Genomic DNA, 18,067 nt, shown 5'->3' with positions numbered 1-18,067 from the left:
AATTCCAGCTGAATATGAGAAAACAATCATTTATGTGAAGGTGTTTGAACACTTGAACAGGTTGCCTGGAGAGGCTGTGGAGGCTCCATCCTTGGAGATATTAAAAACCTGATGGGATGGGGTCCTGGGCAACCTGCTCTGGGTCACTATGGCTGAGAAGGGGCACTGGACTAGGTGACCTCCAAAGGTCCCACTCAACTTCATCCATTCTGTGATTCTATGATAAAATTAAGCAAAGCAAGTCAATTGCCTCTATTATAAAAGACAGAATGACAGTATTTTTCCCTTAATGTAATCTAATCTATACTGAAGTACCCAGAAAGAATAACCATCTCTTATTTAAATTAACTCCTGGATTTTTCCAAGTAGTACATTGTCAGTGCAATTCTTCTAATTATTTCAAGTTGATGTTGTCTGCTTGTTCCTGCTTTACAGTCATGTGCCGAGACTGGTGATTCTTTCCAAGTTCTGCAAGACTCCTATTTTGTGTCTACAAGAAGATTCAATGAACGTGTCATTTTCTGAATGATAACTACAGATAGCAGATAGAATTATATTACTTCCATGGTGATTGACAGACCTTTTTAAATACATTGAAAAGTCTGTTTCTGTTAACTATTTATTACTAAAGCTGTTTCAGTAAGCTATTAGATAGGGAAGAAAATGTCTCTTAGCTATTATCGGTGCTGTAATTTATTTGAGTGGTTCTGTTTGCCTGCAGAACAGCCTGGCAGACTGCAGCACACCTCATTGTGGTAAGGATTACTGCCATGTGAGTAAAGGGACAGTCCCGGCTAGTGATGATAAAGGCATACCAAACATAAAAGCAGATAGTTCAACCATCTATTAATCACTGAGCAAAGCAGAATACCGCCCATCATTCCACAGAATGGATGCTGCCTTCCTTAAACAGTAGTCTTTACCCAAAGTCTGAAAAACATTTTTATAAACTTTTTTTTTAAAAAAAAGCCAAAACTTGTCAAATACTTATTTTCCTCTAGTCTGAAAAAGTAACGACTAAAAAAGGGGTATGACAAAGACCTGCAAAATCATGAGTGGTATAGAGAGGTTGGATAGAGACCAAGTCTTCATTGTCTCTTCCAAAACAAAAATTGTGGGGGATGAAAGCTATTAGGAGCTACACTAGAAACAAATTAAAGAGTTTTCTTCATGGAGCACAGAGTAGGTTTAAGGAACTACTTTCCAAAAGGTATGGTTAGTTCCAAAAGCTTACAGGAGCAGTAGACTAGCCTGGACAACTTCACAGAATGTAAAACCACTGAGGATTATTAAATAGTCAGGCACCATATCTAACTCAAGAAGTCTCTGAGCTACTCAGTAGATGGAGGCTAGAAAGTATACTATATACTTACTCATTTTTAATCTTTCAGAACCGTTCTCATTTGGTCACTGTTCCTTTGAGTCTCCTCTTAAGGACAAGCAGAAGTCTGCTCTCAAGGCTGAAATATCCTCCCTAAGCAATGCAGGAACAAACAAATAATTAGAGAAAACATGAAACAGAAAAGGTGGAAGGGAAGATCAAAAACTAAGGGGAAAAAGTAAAAAAAGGAACTGGAAGAGATCCAGACCACCCTTGACAGTACTCACTGCTATCTTCAAGCATACATGAGCTGGTGAACAGTGGTCAGTGGTCTGAGACCACACGATCTGTGGTCTGAACTGTAAGACCATTGTCAAATGTCAAACATAGGATAAACTGTACAGTAAATGTGATAATAATATGTATCATTTGATAATATTACTGCAATAAGATAATGTTATTTATGTCATTAATGTGATTGCCCAAATTATAAATAATGCTATAATTTGTATCATAGAAATGCATTACTATTACAAGTTAAATAGTTATATAAGACATTAAATATGTCAGACATTATGTATTGAAATAAAGCTTTTAAAACAGTGGCATTCAATTAGAATGCGGCTTAGGCTAAAAACAAGAGAAGCACAGCATACCCAAATAAAATATTATGTTTAGCTTTAATAGATTTTATAAGTACTAATCTTTGATAGAAGCATCTCTTTAAAACAACTGTAGGTTTTAACATAACAAAAAAATATATGCAAGACAAGGTTAACTTTTAATCCATAAAACCCACAAAAATAGCTGAAAATCTTATTTAGTACTTGAAACGAGGGAAGGTAGACTGAGAAGGAAGTGTATTCTTCATAATAAGGCAGCAATTTGGACTTCTCTAGCAGCCATTCACAACATAAATCTCTACTAAACAATTCAAGAAATAAATTGTGGTGGCATACCCTCACTCATATTTATTATGGAAAAAAAAGCATCCCACATGATCAGTAAGAACATAAGACACACGCATTCAAAGTTTTCAGTACCTAAGGCACCTTCCTATAAACATCTGCTGTCTGATGCACAACACTCCCTACAGAAAGAGCACTCATGGCTGTAGTACACTACAAGGGGAAGAAAACTCCTCTACTTAAAATTCTGCAGTACTGTTGCCTAATGTCACCTTTATCGAGTGTAACACTGAGAAATTTCATTTTAGCTAGTGGCAAACATTTGACAGCACCAGTTTCAGGGCATATATTTTTCCTTTTTAAGAAAGTGCTTCCCCATTTGTTCCCCAGAACAGCCCAACTGACTACAAGGTGCAAAGCAGTTCTGTAGCAAACAGACGTGTACATACTATGTCACTCTTCTTTCTCCTCAAAGGAAAAGTCCGTGTGACTGGTAGAAACAAGGTCTCCAAACCCACACACTTTCTACCCAGAAATCAGGCTTCAGAGCAATACATTTCCAACCAGAAGAATTACTGGTGATCACTTCAGGTAGAACAGAAGGAAATGGTTTTTTCTCTTCTGCTGAACCCTCAAGCAGAAATTCCTTTACACCAAAGGCAACTGTCTTATAGTTCCACATAAATTTTAAGATGGCAGAGCATTGGCGCCACAAGAATCATCTGTACCTTGGTCCCTTGATCTTCTGCCTTGTCATCCTCCCCTTGCACCAGCACGAGGGTTGATCTGGGTGAAGAAACTGATCTGGGTTATCAGTAACGTGACAGTGTTTTGCTGGCCCTTTTTCTGGTGGCTCCCTTGAGGTTTCTGCAGCTTTCAGTGTAAATCTAACTCTGGCTTTTAATAAATGCAAAGGGCTTTAGAAGTCCCCTCTCTCACCAGAGGCATTATGTAAGCCTGAACTAGACATTTTATCTCTAAAAGTTAGCTTCCCGTTCATCTGGTTTGTTCTGTTAATGTTATTAACCCTAACCTGGCATTAATGTTAATGTTACCAAGTAACAGTCACATCAAGTTGAAACTACGGCTCAGAGTGTGGGGGAGAAACAGGACTTGAAAGATTTCTGTTGCAAAAAAGTGTATTCTTGTTAGCTCACAGGCAGTGAAATGACAGCTGTTGGTGTTCAGAACAACACTCTACAATCTCTCTAACTACTCTTAAAGGCCTTGGGAAGCATCCAAATGAAATAATTAGATTTGAACCCCATAATTCTGAATTAGACTCTACCAATGCCAACAAGTTGTGGGAAATTTGAATGCAATGAAAATAGTAGCTCCTGTTACTTTTCATTTATGATGTCTGGCTGCACAGAATGCCACCACAGCTGTGCTGCTGTATGGCATCTTGGTGAAAAAAAAAAAAAAAAAGGATTTTATAGAAGCCAAGATGGAAGTACTATTTCAAATGTTCTTTTAAAGTGCATAAAGCTTTAATTAGCAGTACTCAGCTGGAAAGCTTATAAATATTTGAATAGTAGTTAAGATGTAGTTTACTTTTACATATATCTTAGCATAAATTGGGGTCACATGTAATTATCAAAATTACAGTATCCTCTTTGAGATTTTTTTAAGAGGATCACATTTCCTGATCAGTGTTGGGAATAACTAATTTTAATGAGAGCCACTGAACCTTTAATGTACTTCCTTTTTATTCTTTAAAAGGATTACTTATGTTCAGAGCTTCATTCATATTGGAATAGGCTGTTCCATGTCACTTTCGGTGACAAGTACTAGAGTTCTGTTCTATTCTGTGGTTCCAGAGATAATTGGCAATGTTTAACTAAATATTAAATATGATTCCCCATGAAGGTTTTAAACCTAAATTTTGAGTGAGTGTATTATGTGAGAGATGTTTTTACTTTTACTTCAGACGTTCTTACACTACCACTGGAAACTATATTTAGTTGTTGAAGTTATAGGTTTGTTTTAAATGCTACCAATGTCAAAGTGTTTTCCTCTGGAAAAACATTAACTATTAAAAAATAGAAAGTATTCTAACTTACCACAATGCAGTCTTTCTGATTTGCTCAAGTTTCTTAAATACCAGGTGTCATTTAGAAAAATTTTGGGCTGAGTAGAACTCCTTTGTGACTACATATGCACTAACTACACAGGTTACAGGGATTCCCTTAAAAAATACTGCATTATTCCCAGTTGCTGTTTTCTGGTGATTCATACAAGATTCACTTCCCATTACAACTTGCTATCATTTAGTGTACCTTCAACTCCAGAGCCAGTCAACATTACCACTGCTAACTCTCCATCATGGATCTCATTATGAACAGAAATCAGGTGCTCCACATTCTATTAATTTCATTCATAATTATCAGTGGATGAGATCCTCAACCTTGTATGTCAGTTAATAGCTTCCTGGATATTTCTCACTGCATTGTTTTGTGCAGACTAATATTTAGTCCAGTATAAGCTAAAGTGTTTTAATTGATGCTTCATTTCAGGTAAAGGGGGATCTCCAGATGCCAAAGATTTACTTGTGCAAGCTTGCTTATTTGGTGTAAGGAACAAAGTAAATGTGAACTAAGCAGAATTCCCTGTCACTCAAGAGGATATTTTAATTGACCTTACTGTATTCCTGTTATGCCTTGGTATTGCTCTTATCAAGGTTTTGCATTTTTGGTTGCATTAATTTCCTTGTGAAGAATACTTGTTTAACTTGTTTCAGATCCCATGGCAACTATGACAACAATGGGATGAGCAGACAGGGTTTCCAGTTCAAACTAGGCACCAAACACAATCTCAGATTTGTTATACATCTGGCAGGCAGACAGCTGAAACAACGCTTCCTGCAGAGGGACTATATCCTACACAGTACAACTTCCAACTTCTACTGAGGTAACACATCTGGTTTTTAATGTATTCTTTACAAAAACATTCAAGAAACACCAGGCTGATCCAGCGGGAATTCACTGCCCAAATGCTGAGATTTTACGTCATTGGTCTGAAGAAACCACTATAACAACAAGTTCACAATGGACATTAACATAGTTGCATATTACAGATAACTTCGCCTCCTGCTGTCTGTAACATTCTCCTATACCCAACATTGCGGTGAAAGTCAGCCAAGTTCAGTAACAAAAAGCCTACTCCAAATGCTTGGTTAGATCAGAATTTCTGCATTTTAAAGTAATGATAATCATTGAAATAAACAGTTAGGAACTGTAAGCAACTTGGTATATTAGAAGCCCTTCAAAATGGTAGGTAAATGCCATACAGCAGGAGTTGTTCACAGCCCTTGGATGAAGACCACTGAACTTAGAATGAAAGTAATAACCAAAGCACAAAGACAAGCCATTTACCCATTTTGGCAGCTGGTGCTTTGCTTGTGACTCCAGTCATTCCATAAGCCTTAGCTAAGCTTGCTATGCATTGTCTGGTTTTCCTTTTTTGTTGTTTGAAATGTCCATTTTCCCATTGTGGAAAAAGGAAAGGATTGGTGTATGTTCTATGCTGCAACTTGTTGCCATCCTCCTGGGTTTAGGATGGAGGGTCTTGCACTGAGGAATCATCTATGATGTGCTATTATCAGAGACCAAACCAGCATATTCCTCAATGTTACTACTGGGTACGGTGTCCTGAGAGTTCCATACAAGTCCCAGTCCTGTAACACTTACTTTGCTGTAACTTCTGGTGCTGTCACATACATGTATTTCCATTTATATTGCATCCACACCAATATTAGTACTGTAGTTACAATCTCTACACCATGAAGTACTATTGATTTAATTCCAGCCTATTGGAAGCAGACCGTTTACATCAGTAGCTCCTATCTAGGTCTGCACTCTAAAACCACTTCCCACAATTTGGAAAGTAATTTGTAATAGAGATACCAAATCCCGGGACAGAACCCCTCTTTCCAGCAGGCACAGGTTATACTACTAGCTAAAGAGCTGTCACTCTTCAGTGTGGCTCCCAATGCTTAAATGAGACTCTAGGTTCCATTGGAATCTTATTCAGGATGAATTAATTTAAATTTTTTCCCGTTTAACTTCCTGTCACAGTAACTATGGTGATAAGTTCTGCAGGAATTAACAGAATCATCTGAAATATATTAAATAATGTCACCCAATATCCATTTTAATGTGTGCCGTCCTTCAGATATTAGCTCAGAATACTGTTAGTGTTGAGGTCCAATGGACTTCCGTAAATACTATTAAACTAATTGATCCATCTACTAACAGTATCAAGAGACATTTGCTACCACTTAAAGTACAGTATTTCACTTTTCTGGACCAGTTCCAAAGTACAGCATTGCATATGGGCAAGTCTCATAGCTTTCTATTTATTTAAGAGGAGAATTAAATCATAGAACTAGAGCATTATCCATGGTTATTACCAATGCACTTCTGCTGAAAAGGTTTTAAGGATTTATTCAGCAGTATCAGTAGTCGTTCTACAGACTGCTTCTCCATTTTATGATCTTTGCATTACTGTACAGTGTGGTTTTTTTCATAATACTATTGTGCTATTTACATTCACTTGAGTAGGTGACTGTGGTGAATTTTAAATATAAAATTATTCAAGGAATGTATACATACCTTGCTATATTTGGAATGAAAAATGAGGAACAGAGTTTGCAAACAAGAAAATAAGTAAGCTAGATATATCATAAACAGAATACAGGAAAAAAAATATTCTTTAATCACAGGCAGCAAGACATCATTATCTTGGAGTTAAGGTTGCTAAGCAACTTAGCTGGTAAAAACCTACACAGCAGAAATGGTACTGTTAATGAACTATAAGTATGGTAACGTCCAAAGTAACACTGATTAAATTGATAACATCCTATTTTATATACTTCCTGATCTGTACAAACCAGACAAGTCATAGTAGAAGTAGGTAATCTTACTCCCACTTCTCATTATGTTAATTTTTAATTTTGTTGAAGCATTTATCACTGTGTAATAACACGGTATAGAAAATACAGTCTAAAAGACAACACATAATGGATAGTATAGGCTGTTCGGAAATTAATTTCTGTTTTGTAATGTGATTTTCATTGTATATGTTTCAGGAATAATACCTTCTTGACTGGCATACTGCTATATTTTTGAAAAGCTCATGTTATGAACTTTCACGCTGTATAATTAAATTATAACATAAACTGCATTTTTGGCAAATTTTGGAGGTTTGAAGTTCAAATGTCAAAACAGCAATTTCAACAGATCTACTGCTATGAGTTCAAACTTGGACGTAATGCAGCGCAAGCTGCTCAAAACATCAATGAGGTATATGGCCAGGGAAGTGTTAACAAATGGACAGTGCGACTTTGGTTCCAAAAATTTTGACGTGGCAATTTCGACCTTGAAGATCAAGAAGGTCGCGGACGTCCTTCTGCTACTGACGACGAAGAATTGAAGGCTCTGGTGGAAGCAGATACATGCACAACTGTTCGAGAACTTGCAAAAGAACTTGGGGTAAGCATATCAACTGTTTCCAAGCATCTGAAGAAGATTGGAAAGTCAAAGAAGCTTGACAAATGAGTGCCACACGAACTGAATGAGAATCACAGAAATCGATGTTTTGAAGTGTCATTGGCGCTTCTTTTTTGCAAACAGAACGACCCATTTCTTGATTGTTTCTTGTGACATGCGATGAGAAATGGATGCTCTATGACAACTGGCGACGATCGACTCAGTGGCTGGACCACAATGAAGCTCTGCAGCACTTCCCAAAGCCAAATCTGTGGTGGTCTGCTGCTGGTTTAATCTATCACAGCTTCCTGAACCCAGGTGAAATGATCATGGCGGAGAAGTACATCCAGCAAATCAATGAAATGCACCAGAAACTTCAATGGCTGCACCCAGCACTGGTCAACAGAAAGGGTCCGATCCTTCTCCACGATAACACACGGCTACACATTGCACTTTTGATGCTGCAACGGTTGAACGAGCTGGGCTACAAAACTCTGCCTCATCCCCCGTACTCACCAGACCTCTCACCCACCGACTATCACTTCTTCAAGCATCTTGACAGCTTTCTTTGCAGGAGATGCTTCAGAAACCGAGGGGACGCCGAAACTGCCTTCGATGACTTCATTGCCTCCAGAAGTCTAGAATCTTATGCAACCGGAATAAATATGCTCGTTTCTTGTTGTCAAAAATGTGTTGATTCTAATGGGGTTTATTTTGATTAATAAATTTTATTCTGAGCTGAGATATGCCACTTCAAACATACAGGTTGAAATTGGTAATTAATTTCCGAACAGCCCGTAGAATAAGTATCAAGCAAGGACAGAATTTTCAAGTCATATTTTCACTTACTACACGTACTATGGGAAGCGTCTCACCTGAAGACTCGTGTGCTGCTCCTTGCTTCATTCATAAAGATCCCGCCACTGTAGAATTTGAAGACCTTTTAGGAATTCTAGGTCTTTAGGTCTAAATCCAAAATTTCATTCCAGGTTCATCAGTTAATTTGTCTTAGAGGCATAAAAATCATTCCAGGAGGTATTAGTGGAAAGATAAAACAAGTAGATTATAATAAATCCCCTTAAAACACTCTGTGGGTATATTGAATTTGTCCCAGTAATTACAAATTGTGCCCCAGGTATGTACTAAATAAGCATTTGATGTGAAAAGAGGCTGAGCACACCAAAATGAGGACTAGCGAAATTAATCAGGTAGCTCTTATATAGAACAAAATAAAGCAGGATATTGGAATCACAGATAAGGAGTGGGACAGAAAGGAGACTACACTAATTTTATTTATATTTTTTTTTTTTACCAGGAGAGACAAAAACTGAAATCATCCTCTTTCCCTGATTTCCTGCAGCTTCAGGAACTACCTCTCTGGCTTCCTTCAGCATTGCCCACATCCTTGCTCGTTAAGTTTGCATGGAGCTGATACTGGTGTTCCCAGAACTTGCATCTGAGCACCCAAATGCTATGGCACTGAGCTCTTCCCAACGAGAAAGCTGCTAAGACAACTGTTACTTGCTGGACACAGACTTTCTTGTACCACATCCTGCTCTGTTCCTTACCTACAGACTGTATTCTAGGTTTATTATCATGAGTCTGTCAGAAAATAAAGCAAATTCTCAGCAGTGTTATTTAATGAAGGTTATGTCTCAAGGAAAGAATTCCAAAAGTTCAAACAATGGCATTTACAACTTCAAAATTCAATTGTTCTACCTGATGAAATACAGAGATTTACTGGACCGGTATTCAGCTTCTTGGGCACTCTATTCTGCAGTTCAGACTAGGTGGATAAGTGTAATAAAAGTAAAAATAAAGGCATTTGAAGTTGATTTAGAACTTAAGTTAAAACACCTTATTTCCCTTATACCTTTGAGCCAACATGGCTGCAACAGTACTTAGACTAACACCATCTCTTAAAAGTAATCGTAGTCCTACAGTTAAACTGCAGACTATGTAACTCTTCAGATTAATTTTTCTGGATCCTTGTTGCCTCTCTACTCATCCCAAGGGCTTTTACTCTTAAGCATTTTTCCTCAGCTGGTCCACTGACCATGAAGCATCACAGCAAGACAGGGAGGGGAAGACATTAAACACCCAGTAAAAGATTTCTGCTGACTTGAGCAAACATTCGATCAAGCAAATAACCATGCATCAAACTATGTTTTGATTAATGTGTTTCAGTGAGAATATATTTCACAAGCAAAGCTTACAGAAAGAAAACATCCATTCTTCTTTCTCTGAACTGTCTTTCAGTGGATGGAGCATGGAGTTAGAGCACCTTGGCAGTGATCTCTTCTGTTGGTTACCAGCACATGACCATGAGCAAGAGAACTACTACACTGATTTCTCATATAGGAACCACAGAAGAGTCGAATAACCAACTGTCCAGGGAGCATGGACTGTCTTTGTAAAACCTGAAACAAGACTTCTGCATCCCAGATGAAAGCCTAAGTGAACAGATTAGTCTTACCAACATGGGAACAGCTCTCTTTAATGGGTATCAAGTGTCTGGCCTCTATAACCTCTCCTCTTTAACCATGCAGCTTGGAATAACTTGTTTTGACTATTGTGACAGGTTGTGTCTCAGGCAGTCTGAACCTCCAGATTCTTCTGGCACAAGCCTACCCTTCAGACACTGATTTGAATGCCCATCTTTCTTCTTTTACTCCTCTGCTCAAAAGACGACTATCAATCTCTTGTGACATTACTCACTGAAATGTAGGAAGTTAGGTTAATTTGGGCTAAGAACTTTCCAAACCCATGAGTGGAAATCATTTATATAATAGCTGTAGACTGTTCTCTGTAGTTGTTTTTCTTCTTCAATACCATTTATAAACAATACTTGTAAGCAAGCTCATTGTTCCATCTTATTTAAGAGCTATTTAATATAATGGCTTTCCTGTTTTGTTCTTTATATGCTCAGGGAAGGGAAGGGAAGCCCATGAAAAGAAGGAAAAAAAGAGAACCATCATTTTGATAGCTCTGCAGTGATAAATAGTTATTGCTACCTCTAGACTACTTAGGTAAATGACCCATCTAGTGATTAACACATCTCTAGAGCTGATTGAACCTGTGATCCCTGTGTGCTCTCCCCTCAAGGGCACCTGTTTTACTTTCAAGCAGAAGCAGTTATCTTTTGCTGATCAGAACCTGTTCCTTCTCTTCCTCAGCAGGGTACTGACCTGAAGCCTCCTTGTAAATCATGGTGATCCTTCTCCACCCTTCTGAGTGCAGATCAGCACATGCAGAACTCTTCCCTCAAAGGATAACAGAAAAACACCTGATCACTGCCTCACTTTTGCAGAGCAAAACGTGAGTTTAGCACAAAAGCACTAGGGAAAAAGCAGATAAATTACTGTAAATTACTTCTATACATTCTAATCAAGCCAAGATTTGTATCAACTTTGCCCATGCTGGGATTGAGAAAGAATTTTTTTTCCAAAGTGAGGGTTCTCTCTCCACTCATTTTTTCTTCTTTCTTCCTTCTTAAGGTGGAAGAAAAAAGTATTTGAGGCTGAATTGAATCCACTGAAACTCTGGCAAGATCCCTGTTTGCTCTTCCCCATGAAGTTTGCATTTCAAAGGAGTGGGATACCATACGTGGCACAGTTTGGTACCTAGTGGGTGACTGCATCCCACTGCAGAGGAGTTGATGCAAACTGCCTTAGATGGCATCAGATGGAGAGAAGGAAAGGCACATGTTGGCCCAGCACCATTCACCTCCTTCGCCTGTCCCTACCATTCAGATCGGCTCATTTCACTTTCTGCGCACCAGTTTTTTTGTCAGTAAAACAGTTTCACTCACCTACATTTCATTTGATGAACCCCACAGACACCTGAGGCAGCTGCTTCTCTTGCGTTCATCCTGCCAGAGCTCTGACACTGGATGCCCTTTTCCACTTGGCTGTCACACTTCTTTGTCATATGTATTAGGGATCTGCATTGGTTTCTAATTCCAGTCTCTACAAGAAATCTGTCTTCTTCAGCCAGTAACTAGAAGGCTCATATAATGGTAATTCCATGTTCCTCAGCTGTTCCACACTCCCATAGCATCTCACATAGCAAAGCTTCTTTTGAAACTTCTGTCTGGCAGCCTGCTCAAGTCTCCCACAGAGAACCTGAAAAATAAGTTTCTTTTCCTGTAATTCCTTTCTGATGTTTGCTGCAGTTTTACGGTAGACAAGATTAAAAAGCAACAACATGCCATGACCAACAAGGTGTTCTGTACTAGGTAACAATTTAAGCTGCAATTGTACAATAAAGGATAAATTTTTGTATTTGTATAAATATATTGTACAAATAATTGTACAATAAAGGATAGCGGTTTGTTATAGCTTTACAAGAAACAGCCTGCCACGCTGCAGGCATATTTAGATACTGTCACTCTTAACTATGAAGCTTCCACTGCCTTGGTCAAAAGTCTCTCAAGTGCTTCAGCATGTTTTTCCTTTATACTTAACTAACATTTCAGAGTTCAAACTGTGGAAGAGAGAGGTTCTATTTCTTCCTTATTTAAGATTCCAACATCTTTTAAACTGTACAGGTGTTTGGGTTTTTTTCCCCTCTGAATGTTCCCTCTTGTGCAGGATGGCATGCTGCAAATGGTACATGAATTATGCACTCATCTTTCCCCTTCATCCATTTTAAAGGCTCTGAAGAACTGTTTCTTTAAAAAACACATTATACACATAAAATGATAATTAATTCAATTAAAATTTAAAAAAATTCTCAGAATATTTTACACATGGTACAGTATTATTTATTTATACACAGTACTATTTTCTTGGGTACATGGAAGGAGCTTTGCTATAATATCTGCAGGAACTGCTGTAGATTTTTATCCTTCTAATCTCATAATCATCATTAATATTTTTCATTCCAGATGGTAGCTACTGAAAAAATTGGAAGACATGGCAAAAAATACATACCCGAAATTCCATATCAGTTTCCATTACAGGTTTGATTTGTGGCTTCCCAACCTTCATAATTACATGATTATGTGCATTTCTGAGCTATGACCAACAGTTTACCAGTCTACGTCCAGCTCTCAGTAGCCTACACTGGAAACAATGCCAATGTTTTTGAGATATCAAAAACATTTTTATTCAAGACTCAATCCAAAACTTGAGGTTTTGAGGTGATTTTTTGTTTGTTTTGTTGGGGTGTTTTTTAATTAAAAAGATGACTTGCGGAGGGGGAACTTGGATTTTACCACCAGACAGTTAAGTCTTTTCCCATTCTTCATCAGAATTTCCAAAGTGTGCCTATGAAATCTTTACTAAATCAAATGGGTATACTTCTTCCTGGAAAATGTTTCTGGTTTGAATAGCTGACATATTCTAAGAAAAAAGTTTGCAGAGCTCCCACCAGATGTAATTTGATGCATTTTGTGCCACTGCAGACTTGCATCTCAAATTTCAACTGTGCACTAGTGCTTCAAGCCAAGAAATGAATCTTACTGTAGAACTTTGCAACTTTAACGGCTTCACATTTGATTATACTTATACCCTATTTAGTCTTGCAAAGCATGAGAGAACTATGTTTAAGGTTTTATAGAAATCAAGCTCAGCCAGCAGAGCCACAGCTTATGAGACCTGTACTGCTTCACTAACGTTATAAGCAAAATCTGCTCAGCCATTTGCGTTACGAGTTCCCCAAATACTTTTTCCTTTATAAATGACCATACTCTACATTAACTGTGAGAGTAGGTGTTAAGTTTTATCATACAATTTAAAACTGTACTATTGCAATTTATTTAACAGAGCTGACTAAGCTTCCTGTGGGAACCGGTGAAGAGCTCCAGTCTGCAAATGGCAGGTGGGTAGAGACAGGAGCAACGTTGACCCTTCACTGAAGCATTAACTAGAAGTTTCCCTAATTCACAAGATTATACCGTATTTACTTATTAAAAAAAAAGCAGCCATATTGTACCTTAAATCATGTATTTTTACTTTTAACTTTGTTTCTAAAGCGTAGTGAGATTAATAAGAAATAGTATCTGTAATGGTTGAAACCATATTTTACCACTTCAAGTTAATATAACCAATCTGAGTTTTCTCATATTATTGTTTTCTCAAAAGATAATTTTATCCTTAATGCTACATCAGTAGAACATCAAGTTTACATGTGTGATGGTAAAATGAAAGTATCTTATTTCACAAACCAACAGGTCTGAAATAGTTCCATTAGTAACATTCATTTAGCAACACAAAGCTCACAGAAATACCCTACGTTTTAGTAAATAGATTCATTCTTTCTCACTTCTTGTTGGCCTTGTACCTGCAGCCACATGAAGGGAAAACTGTTGATAATCTGCAGAATAAAACCTGGCACTTACTCTTTTTCCAGCTTTTAATTCTTACCTTTTGCCTCACAGAGGACAAAAGAGTGGAGGTTCTGTCTGCTTCTCTCAGTCTTTGATGCAGCTCCTGTTGAGCCATTAACAAAGCTTTCTTAGAAGCTTTTTGGTGGCTTTTAAGGTTTCACCAATATACTTGGGTACACAGGTCCAGGAGGCAGGCGAGTTATCCTGAATAATATGCCACAGCAATAACAGTAGAGCCAATGCATTGTTTTTTAACAAAGAAACCTATCTATACATCTCCCTGCATTCCCCCAAAACAACCTACTCTGTGCTGACTCGTTCAGGAATTTTTCCATTAATAAAAAGTGATCTTACACAAAGATACTGTTCTTGTTTTTCTGAACCATCTAATAATTACTAAAAGGAGAAATGAACAGCATTAGGAATATTTTCTTGTGCGTGTTTATTCTAGTTACCCAACAAGTTTATGCACAGTTTCATTATGTTGAACATAAACTGGCTGTTTCAATATTGTTGTTTTACTACATACACTACTATTTCATCTCAACTTTAGGTCTTATAGCTTATTAACAACTGCTGCTAGGTTAAAAAGATTGAAGATATACCAGTTTAAAAAGTTGAGCCTTTAACCACTAAGCTATTTGTTGGATAACAGGGGTTTGAGGGACACTCAAGTATTTGTTAAAATTTTTTGGGCGTGTGGAGCAAAAAGAGAGCAGTACAAAAGGAAACGCTGTTTTGTGTGATTACGCGGGTGTTTCAGCCCTCTGCTCTAACAGTGTTTCCTGAGTTTTGCTCCCGGTAGTCACTGTCATACACAAATAACCTTTGAGTGTTATTTTGTAAGTCATTAGAGCCTGTGTTTTGGGCACCGAAAATAATAGAAACCAAGGATTCATTGGAAGGTATTAAGCCATTGGTTTCAACTGGATTCCATTCAGATACATGGATTCCTTAGACACTCAGGATACGAACTTCTCGAGCATGGATAATGTGCTTGTGCTACTACAACAACGTATTTTACACAAAAAGTCACGGGTGTGCTAATTTTGCTCAAGAATGTACCGTCAGAATAAATCTCCTGATTGTCTCCACTTACCTGCTTTAGTTCACATTTCAGACCATTTTTGGTGTGCACAATCTAGTTTAAGATGAAACTAAGTTGGAAGTGCTCATCAACCATTAATGGTCATTTAGTTCACAGAATGAGATCTTAACTAGTCTGACAAACCCCACCACTTCAAAACACATACAGTGAGTACATTGAGCCTGCAACACCACCTGTTTGTTTCTGCAGATCCACATCCACTGCTCCACACTATTTGCTAACACAGACACAGCCTACAGAACTGCAAAGAAGAGCAGATTGTATTTTAAGACTTCTTGAGGTGACAGCTAGTTCTTGTACTTGTTTTCACTGTGCCCAGAATAATGAGACTCCAATCTAGATCCTAAGAATTTCTAATAGTGCAATAGTTACAAAACCTAGAAATATGACAAAAGGATAATAAGCTGCAAATTTGGAATCAAAGTAGGTTCTAGGTCTCCAACTAAAGGCAGACTGAGGCTGCCAGACAGAATGAAACTAGGAGAAAGTTCCTTCCCACTTTAGTGCTGTAGAAAAAGCGATTAAATCAGAAAGTGAGTCTCTTCTCTTTCTAATCCTACTGCCAGAAGAGAAGATGAAACAATTTCTGACTTACTATTGATAGGTCAGCATAGTCTGCACGGCTTTGCAAAATAACAAAGATGCAAGTACCTTCTTATGCCTAAGGCTCGCCCTCTCAAAAATAGGTAAATATAACTCATACACACATAAATATATATATATATATTGATTACATTTTATACCTTTCTGAGCACTTTTGGAGACAGTATCATCAGCTAGGCAGAGCAGGAATGTATTTGAAGTGATAATGTTTATGATTTCACAAAAAGTAACGTATCTTCCATAAATACCAATTCATTCCAACAAGCATTTCTGAATGTTGGTTCATATGGTTCTAGGAGAGTTAACCTGACCTTATTCTTTAGAGAGAAGTCTTTTCAGGTGAAATATATAACTGTTCTCATATGACCTCAAATTCAGCCACTTTCCACTTCCCACACTAAACTAAGGCTATTTTGTTGTTATGAATCCTGTTGAGTGGGACTGAACATGCAATAATCACTTCTTGCGAGACATTACAGATTAAGAACCTAATCATGGAAACACAACTTTATGCTTTTTAATACCCTTCAATCTATATAAAACAAAGCAAAAGCATACAATATATCAAGCTTGTTCCAGCTTTTAGGGGTGGGTGGAAAGACTGTCGTATTTTAAAGGAAGCTTTCTACTATTTCATAAAGACAGCCAAAATAGGGCATGCTAATGATTTGGCATTTGGGAAAAGGTATGTATTATTTTAAGTCTAATTTGATAAATTGCCATAATTAACGACTTCACAATGGCTAGGCCTAATGCAGCTGCTCAGGTAAATAAGAGTAGTATGATGCCTACTCTTTGTTCTTCTTGAAAAAATGCTGTAGCTTGCTTCAAGCACTGGTAACAGAATGGGCTGATTGCCACTACACCGCAACCATGTAGGATGGAAAAAGGTACAAAAGAGTAAAGGGCAGAGTTGAGCAGAACAGAGCCAGCACTTCTGCATAATGGGAATTGTTTTCTTATAAGCGCGGTAGTAAACTAGCATTCTTCTCACCTCTACTTACCCTCAGAGCTGGGAAACAGAATTTAGCTCTTAGAAATCATGTAATTAGTGACTTAGTTTGAAACTAGAAAAATGAGAGTTAGTGACAGTATTATCCAAATAAATCTCTCTAGGAAACAGATTGAGATACCTAATAACATACATATAGTTTATATTTAAATCATACCTGAACCAAACTGGGAGAAATGTATATTTGCCTACTACTTGTACTAAAGACACAGGACCAAACTGAGCACTGGGGTTACACTGAGCTCAGTGGAGTCCACTGATCTTATATCCCCCATCTTTAGCCATTAACAGAGGCACCTAGATCAGGATTGTAGCTGCCTTGCCCTGCATTATGGTCAACCATAAAATCACAAAATGGTTTGGGTTGGAAGGGACCATAAAGATCATCCGGTTCCAAACAGGCAGGGACACCTTCCACCAGCCCAGGTTGCCCAAAGCCCCGTCCAGCCTGGCCTTGAACCCTGCCAGGGAGGGGGCAGCCACAGCTTCTCTGGGCAACCTGCTCCAGTCTCACCACCCTCACAGGGAAGAACTTCCTCCTCACAGCTAATCTAAACCTACCCTCTTTCAGTTTAAAACTGTTACTCCTCATCCTATCCCTACCCTCCCTGATAAAGAATCCTTTCCACGTTTTCTGTAGCCCCTTTAAGTCCTGGGAAGCCACTCTAAGGTCTCCCCCCAGCCTTTTCTTTTCCAGGCTGAACAACCCCAACTCTCTCAGCCTGTCCTCGCAGGTGAGGTGCTCCAGCCCCCTGATCCTCCTCGTGGCCTCCTCTGGATTTGCTCGAGCAAGTCCATGTCCTTCTTACACTGGTGCCCCCAATGGACACAGCACTGCAAGTGGGGTCTCAGGAGAGCAGAGCAGAGGAAGAGAATCCCCTCTCTCGACCTGCTGGCCACACTGCTCTGGATGCAGCCCAGGACACGGTTGGCTTTCTGGGCTGTGAGCGCACATTGCTGGCTCATAGTCAGTTTTCCATCCACTAACACCCCCAAATCCTTCTCCTTGGGGCTGCTCAATCCACTCCTCACCCCGCCTGGATTTGTGATTGGGATTGCCCAGAGCCATGGGCAGGACCTTGCCCTTGTTGAGCTCCATGAGGTTTGCAGAGTCCCACCTCTCCAGGTCCCTCCGGATGGCACATCCCTTCCCTCCGGTGTGTAAACCACACCACACAGCTCGGTGTTGTCGGCAAACTTGCTGAGGGTGCACTCGATCCCGCTGTCCCTGTCACCAGCAAAGATGTAAACCAGCGCTGGTCCCAGTACCGACCCCTGAGGAACGCCTCTTGTTG

Source organism: Athene noctua, chromosome 1 (assembly GCF_965140245.1).
Source record: "Athene noctua chromosome 1, bAthNoc1.hap1.1, whole genome shotgun sequence".
Classification (NCBI taxonomy): domain Eukaryota; kingdom Metazoa; phylum Chordata; class Aves; order Strigiformes; family Strigidae; genus Athene; species Athene noctua.
This window is presented reverse-complemented; position numbering follows the sequence as displayed.